Below are 22,864 nucleotides of genomic sequence, written 5' to 3' on the forward strand. Positions count from 1 at the left end.
TCCCCGCCTCAGTATCCCCGCCTCTGATTCCCCTCCTCTGATTCCCCAACTCTAATTCCCCGCCTCTGATTCCCCATATCTGATTCCCCGCCTCTGTTTCCCCGCCTCTGATTCCCCGCCCCTGTTTCCCCATATCTGATTCCCTGCCTCTGATTCCCCAACTTTGATTCCCAGCCTCTGATTCCCCAGCTCTGATTCCCCGCCTCTGATTCCCCGCATCTGATTCCCTGCATCTGATTCCAAGCCTCTGATTCCCTGCCTCTGATTCCCAACCTCTGATTCCCCACCTCTGATTCCCCATATCTGATTCCCAGCCTCTGTTTCCCCGCCTCTGATTCCCCGCCTCTGTTTCCCCATATCTGATTCCCGGCCTCTGATTCCCCGCATCTGATTTCCCGCCTCTGATTCCCTGCCTCTGATTCCTCATCTCCGATTCCGCACATCTGATTCCCTGCCTCTGATTCCCCGCCTCTGATTCCCCGCCTCTGATTCCCTGCCTCTGATTCCCAACCTCTGATTCCCCACCTCTGATTCCCCGTGTTTGATTCCCCGCCTCTGTTTCCCCGCCTCTGATTCCACAGCTCTGATTCCCCGCCTCTGATTCCCCACATCCGATTCCCCATATCTGATTCCCCGCCTCTGTTTCCCCGCCCCTGATTCCCCACCTCTGTTTCCCCATATCTAATTCCCCGCCTCTGATTCCCAACTATGATTCCCCGCCTCTTATTCCCCAGCTCTGATTCCCTGCCTCTGATTCCCCGCGTTCTATTCCCTGCCTCTTATTCCCCGCCTGTGATTCCCCATCTCTGATTCACCACCTCTGATTCCCCACCACTGATTCCCCATATCTAATTCCCCGCCTCTGTTTGCCCGCCTCTGATTCCCCGCCTCTGTTTCCCCATATCTGATTCCCCGCCTCTGAATCCCCAACTCTGATTCCCTGCCTCTGATTCCCCAGCTTCATTCCCCGCCTTTGATTCCCCCCGTCTGATTCCCAGCCTCTGAATCCCCGTGTCTGATAACCTGCCTCTGATTCCCCGCCTCTGATTCCCCATCTCAGATTCACCGCCTCTGATTCCCCAACTCTGATTCCCCATCTCTGATTCCGCACATCCAATTCCCTGCCTCTGATTCCCCGACTCTGATTCCCCACCTCTGATTCCCCAGCTCTGATTCCCCGCCTCTGATTCCCCAACTCTGATTCCCCGCCTCTGATTCCCCAGCTCTGATTCCCCGCCTCTGATTCCGCGTGTTTGATCCCCTGCCTCTGATTCCCCAGCTCTGATTCCCCATCTCTGATTCACCGCCTTTGATTCGCCACCTCTGATTCCCCATATCTGATTCCTCGCCACTGTTTCCCCGCCTCTGATTCCCCGCCTCTGATTCCCCATATCTCATTCCCCGCCTCTGATTCCCCATCTCTGATTCCCGGACTCTGATTCCCCACCTCTGATTCCCGACCTCTTATTCCCGGCATCTGATTCCGGCCTCTGATTCCCGGCCTCTGATTCCCTGCTTCTGATTCTGATTCCCTGCCTCTGATTCCCCATTTCTGATTCCGTACATCTAATTCCCTGCCTCTGATTCCCCACCTCTGATTCCCCATATCTGAATCCCCGCCTCTGTTTCCCCGTATCTGATTCCCCGCCTCTGTTTCCCCATATCTAAGTCCCCGCCTCTGATTCCCCAACTTTGATTCCCCACCTCTGATTCCCCAGCTCTGATTCCCCGCCTCTGATTCCCCACCTCTGATTCCCCATATCTGATTCCCAGCCTCTGTTTCCCCGCCTCTGATTCCCCGCCTCTGTTTCCCCATATCTGATTCCCGGCCTCTGATTCCCCGCCTCTGATTCCCCGCCTCTGATTCCCTGCCTCTGATTCCCCATCTCCGATTCCGCACATCTGATTCCCTGCCTCTCATTCCCCGCCTCTGATTCCCCACCTCTGATTCCCTGCCTCTGATTCCCAACCTCTGATTCCCCACCTCTGATTCCCCGTGTTTGATTCCCCGCCTCTGTTTCCCCGCCTCTGATTCCCCGCCTCTGAATCCCCAACTCTAATTCCCCGCCTCTGATTCCCCATATCTGAGTCCCCGCCTCTGTTTCCCCGCCTCTGATTCCCCGCCCCTGTTTCCCCATATCTGATTCCCTGCCTCTGATTCCCCAACTTTGATTCCCAGCCTATGATTCCCCAGCTCTGATTCCCCGCCTCTGATTCCCCGCATCTGATTCCCTGCATCTGATTCCAAGCCTCTGATTCCCTGCCTCTGATTCCCAACCTCTGATTCCCCACCTCTGATTCCCCATATCTGATTCCCAGCCTCTGTTTCCCCACCTCTGATTCCCCGCCTCTGTTTCCCCATATCTGATTCCCGGCCTCTGATTCCCCGCCTCTGATTCACCGCCTCTGATTCCCTGCCTCTGATTCCCCATCTCCGATTCCGCACATGTGATTCCCTGCCTCTGATTCCCCGCCTCTGATTCCCCGCCTCTGATTCCCTGCCTCTGATTTCCAACCTCTGATTCCCCACCTCTGATTCCCCGTGTTTGATTCCCCGCCTATGTTTCCCCGCCTCTGATTCCCCGCCTCTGTTTCCCAATATCTAAGTCCCCGCCTCTGATTCCCCAACTCTAATTCCCCACCTCTGATTCCCCAGCTCTGATTCCCCGCCTCTGATTCCCTGCATCTGATTCCCTGCATCTGATTCCAAGCCTCTGATTCCCTGCCTCTGATTCCCAACCTCTGATTCCCCACCTCTGATTCCCCATATCTGATTCCCAGCATCTGTTTCCCCAACTCTGATTCCCCGCCTCTGATTCCCCAGCTCTGATTCCCCGCCTCTGATTCCCCGTGTTTGATTCCCTGCCTCTGATTCCCCGCCTCTGATTCCCCATCTCTGATTCACCGCCTTTGATTCGCCACCTCTGATTCCCCATATCTGATTCCTCGCCTCTGTTTCCCCGCCTCTGATTCCCCACCTCTGATTCCCCATATCTCATTCCCCGCCTCTGATTCCCCATCTCTGATTCCCGGACTCTGATTCCCCACCTCTGATTCCCAGCCTCTTATTCCCGGCATCTGATTCCGGCCTCTGATTCCCGGCCTCTGATTCCCTGCTTCTGATTCTGATTCCCTGCCTTTGATTCCCCATCTCTGATTCCGAACATCTGATTCCCTGCCTCTGATTCCCCATCTCTGATTCCCCATATCTGATTCCCCGCCTCTGTTTCCCTGCCTCTGATTCCCCGCCTCTGTTTCCCAATATCTAAGTCCCCGCCTCTGATTCCCCAACTCTGATTCCCCACCTCTGATTCCCCAGCTCTGATTCCCCGCCTCTGATTCCCTGCATCTGATTCCCTGCATCTGATTCCAAGCCTCTGATTCCCTGCCTCTGATTCCAAACCTCTGATTCCCCACCTCTGATTCCCCATATCTGATTCCCAGCCTCTGTTTCCCCGCCTCTGATTCCCCGCCTCTGTTTCCCCATATCTGATTCCCGGACTCTGATTCCCCGCCTCTGATTCCCTGCCTCTGATTCCCCAGCTCCGATTCCGCACATCTGATTCCCTGCCTATGATTCCCCGCCTCTGATTCCCCGCCTCTGATTCCATGCCTCTGATTCCCAACCTCTGATTCCCCACCTCTGATTCCCCGTGTTTGATTCCCCGCCTCAGTTTCCCCGCCTCTGATTCCCCGCCTCTGATTCCCCAACTCTAATTCCCCGCCTCTGATTCCCCATATCTGATTCCCTGCCTCTGTTTCCCCGCCTCTGATTCCCCGCCCCTGTTTCCCCATATCTGATTCCCTGCCTCTGAATCCCCAACTTTGATTCCCAGCCTCTGATTCCCCAGCTCTGATTCCCCGCCTCTGATTCCCCGTGTTTGATTCCCTGCCTCCGATTCCCGGCCTCTGATTCCCCATCTCTGATTCACCGCCTTTGATTCGCCACCTCTGATTCCCCATATCTGATTCCCCGCCTCTGTTTCCCCGCCTCTGATTCCCCGCCTCTGATTCCCCATATCTCATTCCCACCTCTGAATCCCGATCTCTGATTCCCGGACTCTGATTCCCCACCTCTGATTCCCGGCCTCTTATTCCCGGCATCTGATTCCGGCCTCTGATTCCCGGCCTCTGATTCCCTGCTTCTGATTCTGATTCCCTGCCTTTGATTCCCCATCTCTGATTCCGCACATCTGATTCCCTGCCTCTGATTCCCCATCTCTGATTCCCCATATCTGATTCCCCGCCTCTGATTCCCCAACTCTGATTCCCCACCTCTGATTCCCCAGCTCTGATTCCCCGCCTCTGAATCCCCGCATCTGATTCCCTGCATCTGATTCCAAGCCTCTGATTCCCTGCCTCTGATTCCCAACCTCTGATTCCCCACCTCTGATTCCCCATATCTGATTCCCAGCCTCTGTTTCCCCACCTCTGATTCCCCGCCTCTGTTTCCCCATATCTGATTCCCCGCCTCTGATTTCCCACCTCTGATTCCCTGCCTCTGATTCCCCATCTCCGATTCCGCACATCTGATTCCCTGCCTCTGATTCCCCGCCTCTGATTCCCCGCCTCTGATTCCCTGCCTCTGATTCCCAACCTCTGATTCCCCACCTCTGATTCCCCGTGTTTGATTCCCCGCCTCTGTTTCCCCGCCTCTGATTCCCCGCCTCTGATTCCCCAACTCTAATTCCCCGCCTCTGATTCCCCATATCTGATTCCCCGCCTCTGTTTCCCCGCCTCTGATTCCCCGCCCCTGTTTCCCCATATCTGATTCCCTGCCTCTGATTCCCCAACTTTGATTCCCAGCATCTGATTCCCCAGCTCTGATTCCCCGCCTCTGATTCCCCGCATCTGATTCCCTGCATCTGATTCCAAGCCTCTGATTCCCTGCCTCTGATTCCCAACCTCTGATTCCCCACCTCTGATTCCCCATATCTGATCCCCAGCCTCTGTTTCCCCGCCTCTGTTTCCCCATATCTTATTCCCGGCCTCTGATTTCCCGCCTCTGATTCCCCGCCTCTGATTCCCTGCCTCTGATTCCCCATCTCCGATTCCGCACATCTGATTCCCTGCCTCTGATTCCCCGCCTCTGATTCCCCGCCTCTGATTCCCCGCTTCTGATTCTGATTCCCTGCCTCTGATTCCCGATCTCTGATTCCGCACATCTGATTACCTGCCTCTGATTCCCCACCTCTGATTCCCCATATCTGATTCCCCGCCTCTGTTTCCACGCCTCTGATTCCCCGCCTCTGTTTCCCCATATCTAATTCCCCACCTCTGATGCCCCAACTCTGATTCCCCGCCTCTGATTCCACAGCTCTGATTCCCCGCCTCTGATTCCCCACATCCGATTCCCCATATCTGATTCCCCGCCTCTATTTCCCCGCCCCTGATTCCCCGCCTCTGTTTCCCCATATCTGATTCCCCGCCTCTGATTCCCAACTATGATTCCCCGCCTCTTATTCCCCAGCTCTGATTCCCTGCCTCTGATTCCCCGCGTTCTATTCCCTGCCTCTGATTCCCCGCCTGTGATTCCCCATCTCTGATTCACCACCTCTGATTCCCCACCACTGATTCCCCATATCTAATTCCCCGCCTCTGTTTGCCCGCCTCTGATTCCCCGCCTCTGTTTCCCCATATCTGATTACCCGCCTCTGAATCCCCAACTCTGATTCCCTGCCTCTGATTCCCCAGCTTCATTACCCGCCTTTGATTCCCCCCGTCTGATTCCCAGCCTCTGAATCCCCGTGTCTGATAACCTGCCTCTGATTCCCCGCCTCTGATTCCCCATCTCAGATTCACCGCCTCTGATTCCCCAACTCTGATTCCCCATCTCTGATTCCGCACATCCGATTCCCTGCCTCTGATTCCCCATCTCGGATTCCGCACATCTGATTCCCTGCCTCTGATTCCCTGACTCTGATCCCCACCTCTGATTCCCAAGCTCTGATTCCCCGCCTCTGATTCCCCAACTCTGATTCCCCTCCTCTGATTCCCCAGCTCTGATTCCCCGCCTCTGATTCACCGTGTTTGATTCCCTGCCTCTGATTCCCCGCCTCTGATTCCCCATCTCTGATTCACCGCCTTTGATTCGCCACCTCTGATTCCCCATATCTGATTCCTCGCCTCTGTTTCCCCGCCTCTGATTCCCCACCTCTGATTCCCCATATCTCATTCCCCGCCTCTGATTCCCCATCTCTGATTCCCGGACTCTGATTCCCCACCTCTGATTCCCCGCCTCTGTTTCCCCATATCTGATTCCCCGCCTCTGATTTCCCGCCTCTGATTCCCTGCCTCTGATTCCCCATCTCCGATTCCGCACATCTGATTCCCTGCCTCTGATTCCCCGCCTCTGATTCCCCGCCTCTGATTCCCTGCCTCTGATTCCCAACCTCTGATTCCCCACCTCTGATTCCCCGTGTTTGATTCCCCGCCTCTGTTTCCCCGCCTCTGATTCCCCGCCTCTGATTCCCCAACTATAATTCCCCGCCTCTGATTCCCCATATCTGATTCCCCGCCTCTGTTTCCCCGCCTCTGATTCCCCGCCCCTGTTTCCCCATATCTGATTCCCTGCCTCTGATTCCCCAACTTTGATTCCCAGCATCTGATTCCCCAGCTCTGATTCCCCGCCTCTGATTCCCCGCATCTGATTCCCTGCATCTGATTCCAAGCCTCTGATTCCCTGCCTCTGATTCCCAACCTCTGATTCCCCACCTCTGATTCCCCATATCTGATCCCCAGCCTCTGTTTCCCCGCCTCTGTTTCCCCATATCTTATACCCGGCCTCTGATTTCCCGCCTCTGATTCCCCGCCTCTGATTCCCTGCCTCTGATTCCCCATCTCCGATTCCGCACATCTGATTCCCTGCCTCTGATTCCCCGCCTCTGATTCCCCGTCTCTGATTCCCCGCTTCTGATTCTGATTCCCTGCCTCTGATTCCCGATCTCTGATTCCGCACATCTGATTACCTGCCTCTGATTCCCCACCTCTGATTCCCCATATCTGATTCCCCGCCTCTGTTTCCACGCCTCTGATTCCCCGCCTCTGTTTCCCCATATCTAATTCCCCACCTCTGATGCCCCAACTCTGATTCCCCGCCTCTGATTCCACAGCTCTGATTCCCAGCCTCTGATTCCCCACATCCGATTCCCCATATCTGATTCCCCGCCTCTATTTCCCCGCCCCTGATTCCCCGCCTCTGTTTCCCCATATCTGATTCCCCGCCTCTGATTCCCAACTATGATTCCCCGCCTCTTATTCCCCAGCTCTGATTCCCTGCCTCTGATTCCCCGCGTTCTATTCCCTGCCTCTGATTCCCCGCCTGTGATTCCCCATCTCTGATTCACCACCTCTGATTCCCCACCACTGATTCCCCATATCTAATTCCCCGCCTCTGTTTGCCCGCCTCTGATTCCCCGCCTCTGTTTCCCCATATCTGATTACCCGCCTCTGAATCCCCAACTCTGATTCCCTGCCTCTGATTCCCCAGCTTCATTACCCGCCTTTGATTCCCCCCGTCTGACTCCCAGCCTCTGAATCCCCGTGTCTGATAACCTGCCTCTGATTCCCCGCCTCTGATTCCCCATCTCAGATTCACCGCCTCTGATTCCCCAACTCTGATTCCCCATCTCTGATTCCGCACATCCGATTCCCTGCCTCTGATTCCCCATCTCGGATTCCGCACATCTGATTCCCTGCCTCTGATTCCCTGACTCTGATCCCCACCTCTGATTCCCAAGCTCTGATTCCCCGCCTCTGATTCCCCAACTCTGATTCCCCTCCTCTGATTCCCCAGCTCTGATTCCCCGCCTCTGATTCCCCGTGTTTGATTCCCTGCCTCTGATTCCCCGCCTCTGATTCCCCATCTCTGATTCACCGCCTTTGATTCGCCACCTCTGATTCCCCATATCTGATTCCTCGCCTCTGTTTCCCCGCCTCTGATTCCCCACCTCTGATTCCCCATATCTCATTCCCCGCCTCTGATTCCCCATCTCTGATTCCCGGACTCTGATTCCCCACCTCTGATTCCCAGCCTCTTATTCCCGGCATCTGATTCCGGCCTCTGATTCCCGGCCTCTGATTCCCTGCTTCTGATTCTGATTCCCTGCCTTTGATTCCCCATCTCTGATTCCGAACATCTGATTCCCTGCCTCTGATTCCACATCTCTGATTCCCCATATCTGATTCCCCGCCTCTGTTTCCCTGCCTCTGATTCCCCGCCTCTGTTTCCCAATATCTAAGTCCCCGCCTCTGATTCCCCAACTCTGATTCCCCACCTCTGATTCCCCAGCTCTGATTCCCCGCCTCTGATTCCCTGCATCTGATTCCCTGCATCTGATTCCAAGCCTCTGATTCCCTGCCTCTGATTCCCAACCTCTGATTCCCCACCTCTGATTCCCCATATCTGATTCCCAGCCTCTGTTTCCCCGCCTCTGATTCCCCGCCTCTGTTTCCCCATATCTGATTCCCGGACTCTGATTCCCCGCCTCTGATTCCCTGCATCTGATTCCCTGCATCTGATTCCAAGCCTCTGATTCCCTGCCTCTGATTCCCAACCTCTGATTCCCCACCTCTGATTCCCCATATCTGATTCCCAGCCTCTGTTTCCCCGCCTCTGATTCCCCGCCTCTGTTTCCCCATATCTGATTCCCGGACTCTGATTCCCCGCCTCTGATTCCCTGCCTCTGATTCCCCAGCTCCGATTCCGCACATCTGATTCCCTGCCTATGATTCCCCGCCTCTGATTCCCCGCCTCTGATTCCATGCCTCTGATTCCCAACCTCTGATTCCCCACCTCTGATTCCCCGTGTTTGATTCCCCGCCTCAGTTTCCCCGCCTCTGATTCCCCGCCTCTGATTCCCCAACTCTAATTCCCCGCCTCTGATTCCCCATATCTGATTCCCTGCCTCTGTTTCCCCACCTCTGATTCCCCGCCCCTGTTTCCCCATATCTGATTCCCTGCCTCTGAATCCCCAACTTTGATTCCCAGCCTCTGATTCCCCAGCTCTGATTCCCCGCCTCTGATTCCCCGTGTTTGATTCCCTGCCTCCGATTCCCGGCCTCTGATTCCCCATCTCTGATTCACCGCCTTTGATTCGCCACCTCTGATTCCCCATATCTGATTCCCCGCCTCTGTTTCCCCGCCTCTGATTCCCCGCCTCTGATTCCCCATATCTCATTCCCGCCTCTGAATCCCGATCTCTGATTCCCGGACTCTGATTCCCCACCTCTGATTCCCGGCCTCTTATTCCCGGCATCTGATTCCGGCCTCTGATTCCCGGCCTCTGATTCCCTGCTTCTGATTCTGATTCCCTGCCTTTGATTCCCCATCTCTGATTCCGCACATCTGATTCCCTGCCTCTGATTCCCCATCTCTGATTCCCCATATCTGATTCCCCGCCTCTGATTCCCCAACTCTGATTCCCCACCTCTGATTCCCCAGCTCTGATTCCCCGCCTCTGAATCCCCGCATCTGATTCCCTGCATCTGATTCCAAGCCTCTGATTCCCTGCCTCTGATTCCCAACCTCTGATTCCCCACCTCTGATTCCCCATATCTGATTCCCAGCCTCTGTTTCCCCACCTCTGATTCCCCGCCTCTGTTTCCCCATATCTGATTCCCCGCCTCTGATTTCCCGCCTCTGATTCCCTGCCTCTGATTCCCCATCTCCGATTCCGCACATCTGATTCCCTGCCTCTGATTCCCCGCCTCTGATTCCCCGCCTCTGATTCCCTGCCTCTGATTCCCAACCTCTGATTCCCCACCTCTGATTCCCCGTGTTTGATTCCCCGCCTCTGTTTCCCCGCCTCTGATTCCCCGCCTCTGATTCCCCAACTCTAATTCCCCGCCTCTGATTCCCCATATCTGATTCCCCGCCTCTGTTTCCCCGCCTCTGATTCCCCGCCCCTGTTTCCCCATATCTGATTCCCTGCCTCTGATTCCCCAACTTTGATTCCCAGCATCTGATTCCCCAGCTCTGATTCCCCGCCTCTGATTCCCCGCATCTGATTCCCTGCATCTGATTCCAAGCCTCTGATTCCCTGCCTCTGATTCCCAACCTCTGATTCCCCACCTCTGATTCCCCATATCTGATCCCCAGCCTCTGTTTCCCCGCCTCTGTTTCCCCATATCTTATTCCCGGCCTCTGATTTCCCGCCTCTGATTCCCCGCCTCTGATTCCCTGCCTCTGATTCCCCATCTCCGATTCCGCACATCTGATTCCCTGCCTCTGATTCCCCGCCTCTGATTCCCCGCCTCTGATTCCCCGCTTCTGATTCTGATTCCCTGCCTCTGATTCCCGATCTCTGATTCCGCACATCTGATTACCTGCCTCTGATTCCCCACCTCTGATTCCCCATATCTGATTCCCCGCCTCTGTTTCCACGCCTCTGATTCCCCGCCTCTGTTTCCCCATATCTAATTCCCCACCTCTGATGCCCCAACTCTGATTCCCCGCCTCTGATTCCACAGCTCTGATTCCCCGCCTCTGATTCCCCACATCCGATTCCCCATATCTGATTCCCCGCCTCTGTTTCCCCGCCTCTGATTCCCCACCTCTGTTTCCCCATATCTGATTCCCGGCCTCTGATTCCCCGCCTCTGATTCCCCGCCTCTGATTCCCTGCCTCTGATTCCCCATCTCCGATTCCGCACATCTGATTCCCTGCCTCTCATTCCCCGCCTCTGATTCCCCGCCTCTGATTCCCTGCCTCTGATTCCCAATCTCTGATTCCCCACCTCTGATTCCCCGTGTTTGATTCCCCGCCTCTGTTTCCCCGCCTCTGATTCCCCGCCTCTGATTCCCCAACTCTAATTCCCCGCCTCTGATTCCCCATATCTGATTCCCCGCCTCTGTTTCCCCGCCTCTGATTCCCCGCCCCTGTTTCCCCATATCTGATTCCCTGCCTCTGATTCCCCAACTTTGATTCCCAGCCTCTGATTCCCCAGCTCTGATTCCCCGCCTCTGATTCCCCGCATCTGATTCCCTGCATCTGATTCCAAGCCTCTGATTCCCTGCCTCTGATTCCCAACCTCTGATTCCCCACCTCTGATTCCCCATATCTGATTCCCAGCCTCTGTTACCCGCCTCTGATTCCCCGCCTCTGTTTCCCCATATCTGATTCCCGGCCTCTGATTCCCCGCCTCTGATTCCCCGCCTCTGATTCCCTGCCTCTGATTCCCCATCTCCGATTCCGCACATCTGATCCCCTGCCTCTGATTCCCCGCCTCTGATTCCCCGCCTCTGATTCCCTGCCTCTGATTTCCAACCTCTGATTCCCCACCTCTGATTCCCCGTGTTTGATTCCCCGCCTATGTTTCCCCGCCTCTGATTCCCCGCCTCTGTTTCCCAATATCTAAGTCCCCGCCTCTGATTCCCCAACTCTAATTCCCCACCTCCGATTCCCCAGCTCTGATTCCCCGCCTCTGATTCCCTGCATCTGATTCCCTGCATCTGATTCCAAGCCTCTGATTCCCTGCCTCTGATTCCCAACCTCTGATTCCCCACCTCTGATTCCCCATATCTGATTCCCAGCATCAGTTTCCCCGCCTCTGATTCCCCGCCTCTGTTTCCCCATATCTGATTCCCGGCCTCTGGTTCCCCGCCTCTGATTCCCCGCCTCTGATTCCCTGCCTCTGATTCCCCATCTCCGATTCCGCACATCTGATTCCCAGCATCTGTTTCCCCGCCTCTGATTCCCCACCTCTGATTCCCCATATCTGATTCCCAGCATCTGTTTCCCCGCCTCTGATTCCCCGCCTCTGTTTCCCCATATCTGATTCCCGGCCTCTGGTTCCCCGCCTCTGATTCCCCGCCTCTGATTCCCTGCCTCTGATTCCCCACCTCCGATTCCGCACATCTGATTCCCTGCCTCTGATTACCCACCTCTGATTCCCCGTGTTTGATTCCCCGCCTCAGTATCCCCGCCTCTGATTCCCCTCCTCTGATTCCCCAACTCTAATTCCCCGCCTCTGATTCCCCATATCTGATTCCCCGCCTCTGTTTCCCCGCCTCTGATTCCCCGCCCCTGTTTCCCCATATCTGATTCCCTGCCTCTGATTCCCCAACTTTGATTCCCAGCCTCTGATTCCCCAGCTCTGATTCCCCGCCTCTGATTCCCCGCATCTGATTCCCTGCATCTGATTCCAAGCCTCTGATTCCCTGCCTCTGATTCCCAACCTCTGATTCCCCACCTCTGATTCCCCATATCTGATTCCCAGCCTCTGTTTCCCCGCCTCTGATTCCCCGCCTCTGTTTCCCCATATCTGATTCCCGGCCTCTGATTCCCCGCATCTGATTTCCCGCCTCTGATTCCCTGCCTCTGATTCCTCATCTCCGATTCCGCACATCTGATTCCCTGCCTCTGATTCCCCGCCTCTGATTCCCCGCCTCTGATTCCCTGCCTCTGATTCCCAACCTCTGATTCCCCACCTCTGATTCCCTGTGTTTGATTCCCCGCCTCTGTTTCCCCGCCTCTGATTCCACAGCTCTGATTCCCCGCCTCTGATTCCCCACATCCGATTCCCCATATCTGAATCCCCGCCTCTGTTTCCCCGCCCCTGATTCCCCGCCTCTGTTTCCCCATATCTAATTCCCCGCCTCTGATTCCCAACTATGATTCCCCGCCTCTTATTCCCCAGCTCTGATTCCCTGCCTCTGATTCCCCGCGTTCTATTCCCTGCCTCTTATTCCCCGCCTGTGATTCCCCATCTCTGATTCACCACCTCTGATTCCCCACCACTGATTCCCCATATCTAATTCCCCGCCTCTGTTTGCCCGCCTCTGATTCCCCGCCTCTGTTTCCCCATATCTGATTCCCCGCCTCTGAATCCCCAACTCTGATTCCCTGCCTCTGATTCCCCAGCTTCATTCCCCGCCTTTGATTCCCCCCGTCTGATTCCCAGCCTCTGAATCCCCGTGTCTGATAACCTGCCTCTGATTCCCCGCCTCTGATTCCCCATCTCAGATTCACCGCCTCTGATTCCCCAACTCTGATTCCCCATCTCTGATTCCGCACATCCAATTCCCTGCCTCTGATTCCCCGACTCTGATTCCCCACCTCTGATTCCCCAGCTCTGATTCCCCGCCTCTGATTCCCCAACTCTGATTCCCCGCCTCTGATTCCCCAGCTCTGATTCCCCGCCTCTGATTCCGCGTGTTTGATCCCCTGCCTCTGATTCCCCAGCTCTGATTCCCCATCTCTGATTCACCGCCTTTGATTCGCCACCTCTGATTCCCCATATCTGATTCCTCGCCACTGTTTCCCCGCCTCTGATTCCCCGCCTCTGATTCCCCATATCTCATTCCCCGCCTCTGATTCCCCATCTCTGATTCCCGGACTCTGATTCCCCACCTCTGATTCCCGACCTCTTATTCCCGGCATCTGATTCCGGCCTCTGATTCCCGGCCTCTGATTCCCTGCTTCTGATTCTGATTCCCTGCCTCTGATTCCCCATTTCTGATTCCGTACATCTAATTCCCTGCCTCTGATTCCCCACCTCTGATTCCCCATATCTGAATCCCCGCCTCTGTTTCCCCGTATCTGATTCCCCGCCTCTGTTTCCCCATATCTAAGTCCCCGCCTCTGATTCCCCAACTTTGATTCCCCACCTCTGATTCCCCAGCTCTGATTCCCCGCCTCTGATTCCCCACCTCTGATTCCCCATATCTGATTCCCAGCCTCTGTTTCCCCGCCTCTGATTCCCCGCCTCTGTTTCCCCATATCTGATTCCCGGCCTCTGATTCCCCGCCTCTGATTCCCCGCCTCTGATTCCCTGCCTCTGATTCCCCATCTCCGATTCCGCACATCTGATTCCCTGCCTCTCATTCCCCGCCTCTGATTCCCCACCTCTGATTCCCTGCCTCTGATTCCCAACCTCTGATTCCCCACCTCTGATTCCCCGTGTTTGATTCCCCGCCTCTGTTTCCCCGCCTCTGATTCCCCGCCTCTGAATCCCCAACTCTAATTCCCCGCCTCTGATTCCCCATATCTGAGTCCCCGCCTCTGTTTCCCCGCCTCTGATTCCCCGCCCCTGTTTCCCCATATCTGATTCCCTGCCTCTGATTCCCCAACTTTGATTCCCAGCCTATGATTCCCCAGCTCTGATTCCCCGCCTCTGATTCCCCGCATCTGATTCCCTGAATCTGATTCCAAGCCTCTGATTCCCTGCCTCTGATTCCCAACCTCTGATTCCCCACCTCTGATTCCCCATATCTGATTCCCAGCCTCTGTTTCCCCACCTCTGATTCCCCGCCTCTGTTTCCCCATATCTGATTCCCGGCCTCTGATTCCCCGCCTCTGATTCACCGCCTCTGATTCCCTGCCTCTGATTCCCCATCTCCGATTCCGCACATGTGATTCCCTGCCTCTGATTCCCCGCCTCTGATTCCCCGCCTCTGATTCCCTGCCTCTGATTTCCAACCTCTGATTCCCCACCTCTGATTCCCCGTGTTTGATTCCCCGCCTATGTTTCCCCGCCTCTGATTCCCCGCCTCTGTTTCCCAATATCTAAGTCCCCGCCTCTGATTCCCCAACTCTAATTCCCCACCTCTGATTCCCCAGCTCTGATTCCCCGCCTCTGATTCCCTGCATCTGATTCCCTGCATCTGATTCCAAGCCTCTGATTCCCTGCCTCTGATTCCCAACCTCCGATTCCCGGCCTCTGATTCCCCAGCTCTGATTCCCCGCCTCTGATTCCCCGTGTTTGATTCCCTGCCTCTGATTCCCCGCCTCTGATTCCCCATCTCTGATTCACCGCCTTTGATTCGCCACCTCTGATTCCCCATATCTGATTCCTCGCCTCTGTTTCCCCGCCTCTGATTCCCCACCTCTGATTCCCCATATCTCATTCCCCGCCTCTGATTCCCCATCTCTGATTCCCGGACTCTGATTCCCCACCTCTGATTCCCAGCCTCTTATTCCCGGCATCTGATTCCGGCCTCTGATTCCCGGCCTCTGATTCCCTGCTTCTGATTCTGATTCCCTGCCTTTGATTCCCCATCTCTGATTCCGAACATCTGATTCCCTGCCTCTGATTCCCCATCTCTGATTCCCCATATCTGATTCCCCGCCTCTGTTTCCCTGCCTCTGATTCCCCGCCTCTGTTTCCCAATATCTAAGTCCCCGCCTCTGATTCCCCAACTCTGATTCCCCACCTCTGATTCCCCAGCTCTGATTCCCCGCCTCTGATTCCCTGCATCTGATTCCCTGCATCTGATTCCAAGCCTCTGATTCCCTGCCTCTGATTCGCAACCTCTGATTCCCCACCTCTGATTCCCCATATCTGATTCCCAGCCTCTGTTTCCCCGCCTCTGATTCCCCGCCTCTGTTTCCCCATATCTGATTCCCGGACTCTGATTCCCCGCCTCTGATTCCCTGCCTCTGATTCCCCAGCTCCGATTCCGCACATCTGATTCCCTGCCTATGATTCCCCGCCTCTGATTCCCCGCCTCTGATTCCATGCCTCTGATTCCCAACCTCTGATTCCCCACCTCTGATTCCCCGTGTTTGATTCCCCGCCTCAGTTTCCCCGCCTCTGATTCCCCGCCTCTGATTCCCCAACTCTAATTCCCCGCCTCTGATTCCCCATATCTGATTCCCTGCCTCTGTTTCCCCGCCTCTGATTCCCCGCCCCTGTTTCCCCATATCTGATTCCCTGCCTCTGAATCCCCAACTTTGATTCCCAGCCTCTGATTCCCCAGCTCTGATTCCCCGCCTCTGATTCCCCGTGTTTGATTCCCTGCCTCCGATTCCCGGCCTCTGATTCCCCATCTCTGATTCACCGCCTTTGATTCGCCACCTCTGATTCCCCATATCTGATTCCCCGCCTCTGTTTCCCCGCCTCTGATTCCCCGCCTCTGATTCCCCATATCTCATTCCCGCCTCTGAATCCCGATCTCTGATTCCCGGACTCTGATTCCCCACCTCTGATTCCCGGCCTCTTATTCCCGGCATCTGATTCCGGCCTCTGATTCCCGGCCTCTGATTCCCTGCTTCTGATTCTGATTCCCTGCCTTTGATTCCCCATCTCTGATTCCGCACATCTGATTCCCTGCCTCTGATTCCCCATCTCTGATTCCCCATATCTGATTCCCCGCCTCTGATTCCCCAACTCTGATTCCCCACCTCTGATTCCCCAGCTCTGATTCCCCGCCTCTGAATCCCCGCATCTGATTCCCTGCATCTGATTCCAAGCCTCTGATTCCCTGCCTCTGATTCCCAACCTCTGATTCCCCACCTCTGATTCCCCATATCTGATTCCCAGCCTCTGTTTCCCCACCTCTGATTCCCCGCCTCTGTTTCCCCATATCTGATTCCCCGCCTCTGATTTCCCGCCTCTGATTCCCTGCCTCTGATTCCCCATCTCCGATTCCGCACATCTGATTCCCTGCCTCTGATTCCCCGCCTCTGATTCCCCGCCTCTGATTCCCTGCCTCTGATTCCCAACCTCTGATTCCCCACCTCTGATTCCCCGTGTTTGATTCCCCGCCTCTGTTTCCCCGCCTCTGATTCCCCGCCTCTGATTCCCCAACTCTAATTCCCCGCCTCTGATTCCCCATATCTGATTCCCCGCCTCTGTTTCCCCGCCTCTGATTCCCCGCCCCTGTTTCCCCATATCTGATTCCCTGCCTCTGATTCCCCAACTTTGATTCCCAGCATCTGATTCCCCAGCTCTGATTCCCCGCCTCTGATTCCCCGCATCTGATTCCCTGCATCTGATTCCAAGCCTCTGATTCCCTGCCTCTGATTCCCAACCTCTGATTCCCCACCTCTGATTCCCCATATCTGATCCCCAGCCTCTGTTTCCCCGCCTCTGTTTCCCCATATCTTATTCCCGGCCTCTGATTTCCCGCCTCTGATTCCCCGCCTCTGATTCCCTGCCTCTGATTCCCCATCTCCGATTCCGCACATCTGATTCCCTGCCTCTGATTCCCCACCTCTGATTCCCCGCCTCTGATTCCCCGCTTCTGATTCTGATTCCCTGCCTCTGATTCCCGATCTCTGATTCCGCACATCTGATTACCTGCCTCTGATTCCCCACCTCTGATTCCCCATATCTGATTCCCCGCCTCTGTTTCCACGCCTCTGATTCCCCGCCTCTGTTTCCCCATATCTAATTCCCCACCTCTGATGCCCCAACTCTGATTCCCCGCCTCTGATTCCACAGCTCTGATTCCCCGCCTCTGATTCCCCACATCCGATTCCCCATATCTGATTCCCCGCCTCTATTTCCCCGCCCCTGATTCCCCGCCTCTGTTTCCCCATATCTGATTCCCCGCCTCTGATTCCCAACTATGATTCCCCGCCTCTTATTCCCCAGCTCTGATTCCCTGCCTCTGATTCCCCGCGTTCTATTCCCTGCCTCTGATTCCCCGCCTGTGATTCCCCATCTCTGATTCACCACCTCTGATTCCCCACCACTGATTCCCCATATCTAATTCCCCGCCTCTGTTTGCCCGCCTCTGATTCCCCGCCTCTGTTTCCCCATATCTGATTACCCGCCTCTGAATCCCCAACTCTGATTCCCTGCCTCTGATTCCCCAGCTTCATTACCCGCCTTTGATTCCCCCCGTCTGATTCCCAGCCTCTGAATCCCCGTGTCTGATAACCTGCCTCTGATTCCCCGCCTCTGATTCCCCATCTCAGATTCACCGCCTCTGATTCCCCAACTCTGATTCCCCATCTCTGATTCCGCACATCCGATTCCCTGCCTCTGATTCCCCATCTCGGATTCCGCACATCTGATTCCCTGCCTCTGATTCCCTGACTCTGATCCCCACCTCTGATTCCCAAGCTCTGATTCCCCGCCTCTGATTCCCCAACTCTGATTCCCCTCCTCTGATTCCCCAGCTCTGATTCCCCGCCTCTGATTCCCCGTGTTTGATTCCCTGCCTCTGATTCCCCGCCTCTGATTCCCCATCTCTGATTCACCGCCTTTGATTCGCCACCTCTGATTCCCCATATCTGATTCCTCGCCTCTGTTTCCCCGCCTCTGATTCCCCACCTCTGATTCCCCATATCTCATTCCCCGCCTCTGATTCCCCATCTCTGATTCCCGGACTCTGATTCCCCACCTCTGATTCCCAGCCTCTTATTCCCGGCATCTGATTCCGGCCTCTGATTCCCGGCCTCTGATTCCCTGCTTCTGATTCTGAATCCCTGCCTTTGATTCCCCATCTCTGATTCCGAACATCTAATTCCCTGCCTCTGATTCCCCATCTCTGATTCCCCATATCTGATTCCCCGCCTCTGTTTCCCTGCCTCTTATTCCCCGCCTCTGTTTCCCAATATCTAAGTCCCCGCCTCTGATTCCCCAACTCTGATTCCCCACCTCTGATTCCCCAGCTCTGATTCCCCGCCTCTGATTCCCTGCATCTGATTCCCTGCATCTGATTCCAAGCCTCTGATTCCCTGCCTCTGATTCCCAACCTCTGATTCCCCACCTCTGATTCCCCATATCTGATTCCCAGCCTCTGTTTCCCCGCCTCTGATTCCCCGCCTCTGTTTCCCCATATCTGATTCCCGGACTCTGATTCCCCGCCTCTGATTCCCTGCATCTGATTCCCTGCATCTGATTCCAAGCCTCTGATTCCCTGCCTCTGATTCCCAACCTCTGATTCCCCACCTCTGATTCCCCATATCTGATTCCCAGCCTCTGTTTCCCCGCCTCTGATTCCCCGCCTCTGTTTCCCCATATCTGATTCCCGGACTCTGATTCCCCGCCTCTGATTCCCTGCCTCTGATTCCCCAGCTCCGATTCCGCACATCTGATTCCCTGCCTATGATTCCCCGCCTCTGATTCCCCGCCTCTGATTCCATGCCTCTGATTCCCAACCTCTGATTCCCCACCTCTTATTCCCCGTGTTTGATTCCCCGCCTCAGTTTCCCCGCCTCTGATTCCCCGCCTCTGATTCCCCAACTCTAATTCCCCGCCTCTGATTCCCCATATCTGATTCCCTGCCTCTGTTTCCCCGCCTCTGATTCCCCGCCCCTGTTTCCCCATATCTGATTCCCTGCCTCTGAATCCCCAACTTTGATTCCCAGCCTCTGATTCCCCAGCTCTGATTCCCCGCCTCTGATTCCCCGTGTTTGATTCCCTGCCTCCGATTCCCGGCCTCTGATTCCCCATCTCTGATTCACCGCCTTTGATTCGCCACCTCTGATTCCCCATATCTGATTCCCCGCCTCTGTTTCCCCGCCTCTGATTCCCCGCCTCTGATTCCCCATATCTCATTCCCGCCTCTGAATCCCGATCTCTGATTCCCGGACTCTGATTCCCCACCTCTGATTCCCGGCCTCTTATTCCCGGCATCTGATTCCGGCCTCTGATTCCCGGCCTCTGATTCCCTGCTTCTGATTCTGATTCCCTGCCTTTGATTCCCCATCTCTGATTCCGCACATCTGATTCCCTGCCTCTGATTCCCCATCTCTGATTCCCCATATCTGATTCCCCGCCTCTGATTCCCCAACTCTGATTCCCCACCTCTGATTCCCCAGCTCTGATTCCCCGCCTCTGAATCCCCGCATCTGATTCCCTGCATCTGATTCCAAGCCTCTGATTCCCTGCCTCTGATTCCCAACCTCTGATTCCCCACCTCTGATTCCCCATATCTGATTCCCAGCCTCTGTTTCCCCACCTCTGATTCCCCGCCTCTGTTTCCCCATATCTGATTCCCCGCCTCTGATTTCCCGCCTCTGATTCCCTGCCTCTGATTCCCCATCTCCGATTCCGCACATCTGATTCCCTGCCTCTGATTCCCCGCCTCTGATTCCCCGCCTCTGATTCCCTGCCTCTGATTCCCAACCTCTGATTCCCCACCTCTGATTCCCCGTGTTTGATTCCCCGCCTCTGTTTCCCCGCCTCTGATTCCCCGCCTCTGATTCCCCAACTCTAATTCCCCGCCTCTGATTCCCCATATCTGATTCCCCGCCTTTGTTTCCCCGCCTCTGATTCCCCGCCCCTGTTTCCCCATATCTGATTCCCTGCCTCTGATTCCCCAACTTTGATTCCCAGCATCTGATTCCCCAGCTCTGATTCCCCGCCTCTGATTCCCCGCATCTGATTCCCTGCATCTGATTCCAAGCCTCTGATTCCCTGCCTCTGATTCCCAACCTCTGATTCCCCACCTCTGATTCCCCATATCTGATCCCCAGCCTCTGTTTCCCCGCCTCTGTTTCCCCATATCTTATTCCCGGCCTCTGATTTCCCGCCTCTGATTCCCCGCCTCTGATTCCCTGCCTCTGATTCCCCATCTCCGATTCCGCACATCTGATTCCCTGCCTCTGATTCCCCGCCTCTGATTCCCCGCCTCTGATTCCCCGCTTCTGATTCTGATTCCCTGCCTCTGATTCCCGATCTCTGATTCCGCACATCTGATTACCTGCCTCTGATTCCCCACCTCTGATTCCCCATATCTGATTCCCCGCCTCTGTTTCCACGCCTCTGATTCCCCGCCTCTGTTTCCCCATATCTAATTCCCCACCTCTGATGCCCCAACTCTGATTCCCCGCCTCTGATTCCACAGCTCTGATTCCCCGCCTCTGATTCCCCACATCCGATTCCCCATATCTGATTCCCCGCCTCTGTTTCCCCGCCCCTGATTCCCCGCCTCTGTTTCCCCATATCTGATTCCCCGCCTCTGATTCCCAACTATGATTCCCCGCCTCTTATTCCCCAGCTCTGATTCCCTGCCTCTGATTCCCCGCGTTCTATTCCCTGCCTCTGATTCCCCGCCTGTGATTCCCCATCTCTGATTCACCACCTCTGATTCCCCACCACTGATTCCCCATATCTAATTCCCCGCCTCTGTTTGCCCGCCTCTGATTCCCCGCCTCTGTTTCCCCATATCTGATTACCCGCCTCTGAATCCCCAACTCTGATTCCCTGCCTCTGATTCCCCAGCTTCATTACCCGCCTTTGATTCCCCCCGTCTGATTCCCAGCCTCTGAATCCCCGTGTCTGATAACCTGCCTCTGACTCCCCGCCTCTGATTCCCCATCTCAGATTCACCGCCTCTGATTCCCCAACTCTGATTCCCCATCTCTGATTCCGCACATCCGATTCCCTGCCTCTGATTCCCCATCTCGGATTCCGCACATCTGATTCCCTGCCTCTGATTCCCTGACTCTGATCCCCACCTCTGATTCCCAAGCTCTGATTCCCCGCCTATGATTCCCCAACTCTGATTCCCCTCCTCTGATTCCCCAGCTCTGATTCCCCGCCTCTGATTCCCCGTGTTTGATTCCCTGCCTCTGATTCCCCGCCTCTGATTCCCCATCTCTGATTCACCGCCTTTGATTCGCCACCTCTGATTCCCCATATCTGATTCCTCGCCTCTGTTTCCCCGCCTCTGATTCCCCACCTCTGATTCCCCATATCTCATTCCCCGCCTCTGATTCCCCATCTCTGATTCCCGGACTCTGATTCCCCACCTCTGATTCCCAGCCTCTTATTCCCGGCATCTGATTCCGGCCTCTGATTCCCGGCCTCTGATTCCCTGCTTCTGATTCTGATTCCCTGCCTTTGATTCCCCATCTCTGATTCCGAACATCTGATTCCCTGCCTCTGATTCCCCATCTCTGATTCCCCATATCTGATTCCCCGCCTCTGTTTCCCTGCCTCTGATTCCCCGCCTCTGTTTCCCAATATCTAAGTCCCCGCCTCTGATTCCCCAACTCTGATTCCCCACCTCTGATTCCCCAGCTCTGATTCCCCGCCTCTGATTCCCTGCATCTGATTCCCTGCATCTGATTCCAAGCCTCTGATTCCCTGCCTCTGATTCCCAACCTCTGATTCCCCACCTCTGATTCCCCATATCTGATTCCCAGCCTCTGTTTCCCCGCCTCTGATTCCCCGCCTCTGTTTCCCCATATCTGATTCCCGGACTCTGATTCCCCGCCTCTGATTCCCTGCCTCTGATTCCCCAGCTCCGATTCCGCACATCTGATTCCCTGCCTCTGATTCCCCGCCTCTGATTCCCCGCCTCTGATTCCATGCCTCTGATTCCCAACCTCTGATTCCCCACCTCTGATTCCCCGTGTTTGATTCCCCGCCTCTGTTTCCCCGCCTCTGATTCCCCAACTCTAATTCACCGCCTCTGATTCCCCATATCTGATTCCCTGCCTCTGTTTCCCCGCCTCTGATTCCCCGCCCCTGTTTCCCCATATCTGATTCCCTGCCTCTGAATCCCCAACTTTGATTCCCAGCCTCTGATTCCCCAGCTCTGATTCCCCGCCTCTGATTCCCCGTGTTTGATTCCCTGCCTCCGATTCCCGGCCTCTGATTCCCCATCTCTGATTCACCGCCTTTGATTCGCCACCTCTGATTCCCCGTGTTTGATTCCCTGCCTCCGATTCCCAACCTCTGATTCCCCACCTCTGATTCCCCGTGTTTGATTCCCCGCCTCTGTTTCCCCGCCTCTGATTCCCCGCCTCTGATTCCCCATATCTCATTCCCCGCCTCTGAATCCACATCTCTGATTCCAGGACTCTGATTCCCCACCTCTGATTCCCGGCCACTTATTCCCGGCATCTGATTCCGGCCTCTGATTCCCGGCCTCTGATTCCCTGCTTCTGATTCTGATTCCCTGCCTTTGATTCCCCATCTATGATTCCGCACATCTGATTCCCTGCCTCTGATTCCCCATCTCTGATTCCCCATATCTGATTCCCCGCCTCTGATTCCCCAACTCTGATTCCCCACCTCTGATTCCCCAGCTCTGATTCCCCGCCTCTGAATCCCCGCATCTGATTCCCTGCATCTGATTCCAAGCCTCTGATTCCCTGCCTCTGATTCCCAACCTCTGATTCCCCACCTCTGATTCCCCATATCTGATTCCCAGCCTCTGTTTCCCCGCCTCTGATTCC

The sequence above is a fragment of the Narcine bancroftii genome, unplaced genomic scaffold (assembly GCF_036971445.1).
Source record: "Narcine bancroftii isolate sNarBan1 unplaced genomic scaffold, sNarBan1.hap1 Scaffold_160, whole genome shotgun sequence".
Classification (NCBI taxonomy): domain Eukaryota; kingdom Metazoa; phylum Chordata; class Chondrichthyes; order Torpediniformes; family Narcinidae; genus Narcine; species Narcine bancroftii.